This window comes from Otolemur garnettii, unplaced genomic scaffold (assembly GCF_000181295.1).
Source record: "Otolemur garnettii isolate 467f Iridium unplaced genomic scaffold, OtoGar3 scaffold00175, whole genome shotgun sequence".
NCBI classification, from domain to species: domain Eukaryota; kingdom Metazoa; phylum Chordata; class Mammalia; order Primates; family Galagidae; genus Otolemur; species Otolemur garnettii.
Genome location: NW_003852570.1, coordinates 2,181,576 through 2,183,256, shown reverse-complemented (window position 1 = coordinate 2,183,256; position 1,681 = coordinate 2,181,576). Strand labels below are relative to the sequence as shown.

The window sequence follows — 1,681 nt, the reverse complement described above, 5'->3', positions numbered from 1 at the left end:
TTCATATTTCTGTAGGCTGTTCACCTGTCTTCTTCAGAGAAGAAGCCCCTTGCCCACCCTGAGATGGGATCACTTGTTCTTTTCTTGCTAATATGTTTGAGTTCTCTGTGGATTCTGGTTATTAAACCTTTGTCGGAGACATAACCTGAAAATATCTTCTCCCATTCTGAGGGCTCTCCACTTGCTTTACTTGCTGTGTTCATGGCTGTGCAGAAGCTTTTTAGTTTGATCAAGTCCCATTAGTGTATTTTTGATGCTGCTTCAATTGCCTGCAGTGATATCCTCATAAAACATTTCCCCACGCCGATTTCTTCAAGAGTTTTCCCTGTCCTTTCTTCTAGTATTTTTATGGTTTCATGTCTTAAGTTTAAATCTTTAATCCAGTGAGAGTCTATCTTAGTTAATGGTGCTAGGTGTGGGTCCAGTTTCAGTCTTCTACAGGTCACCAGCCAGTTCACTCAGCAGCATTTGTTATATAGGGAATCTATTACCCACTGAATGTTTTTAATTGGTTGTCACCGATCAAATAACGGTAAGTAGCTGGGTTCATCCTTTGGTTCTCTATTCTTTTCTATACATCTAATTCTCTGTTTTTGTGCCAGTACCATGCTGTTTTGATCACTATCGAATTATAGTGTAGTCTGAGGTCTGGTAGCACAATTTCTCCTGCTTTGTTTTTATTTCTGAGTAATGTCTTGGCTACTTGAGGTTTTTTCTGATTCCATATAAAGCAAAGTATTACTTTCTTCAAGACCTTTAAAGTATGACAGTGGAGTTTTAATAGGAATAGCATTAAAATTGTATATTGCTTTGGGTAATATTGACATGTTAGCAATGTTGATTCTACCCAGCCATGAGTATGGTATGTTTTTCCATTTGTTAACATCTTCAGCTATTTCTTTACTTAGAATTTCATAGTTCTCTTTATAGAGATCTTTCACGTCCTTTGATAGGTAAACTCCCAAATATTTCATCTTCTTTGGCATTACTGTGAACGTAATAGAGTCCTTGACTGTTTTTTCAGCTTGACTATTGTTGGTATATATAAAGGCTACCAATTTATGTGTGTTGATTTTGTAACCTGAGATGCTGCTGTATTCCTTGATCACTTCTAAGAGTTTTGTAGTCGAATCCCTGGTGTTTTCCAGATATACAATCATATCATCTGCGAAGAGTGAACATTTGATGTCTTTTGACTTTATATGCATACCTTTGATTGCCTTTTTCCCTAATTGCAATGGCTATAACTTCCATTACAATGTTAAAGAGCAGTGGAGACAATGAGCAACTTTGCCTGGTTCCTGATCTGAGTGGAAATGATTTAAATTTAACTCCATTAAGTACAGTATTGGCTGTGGGTTTGCTATAGATGGCCTCTATCAGTTTAAGAAATGTCCCTTTTATACCAATTTTCTTAAGTGCTCTGATCATGAAGTGATGGTGGATATTATCAAAAGCTGTTTCTGTGCTCGCTTCAGCAGCACATATACTAAAATTGGAACAATACAGAGAAGATTAGCATGGCCCCTGCGCAAGGATGACACACAAATTCCGTGAAGCGTTCCATATTTTTTTTTAAAAGCTTTTTCTGCATCAATTGAGAGAATCATATGGTCTTTGTTTTTTAATTTATTTATGTGATTAATTATATTTATAGATTTATGTATCTTGAACCAGCCTT

General features: G+C 36.3%; 1 non-coding gene across 1 annotated transcript; it reads left to right on the top strand.

Moving 5' to 3' along the window:
- Positions 1–1,465: 1,465 nt before the first annotated feature.
- Positions 1,466–1,573, top strand: LOC111728645. The gene has a single exon (XR_002775879.1). It is a non-coding gene; the product is annotated as a U6 spliceosomal RNA (small nuclear RNA).
- The last annotated feature ends 108 nt before the right edge of the window (positions 1,574–1,681 follow it).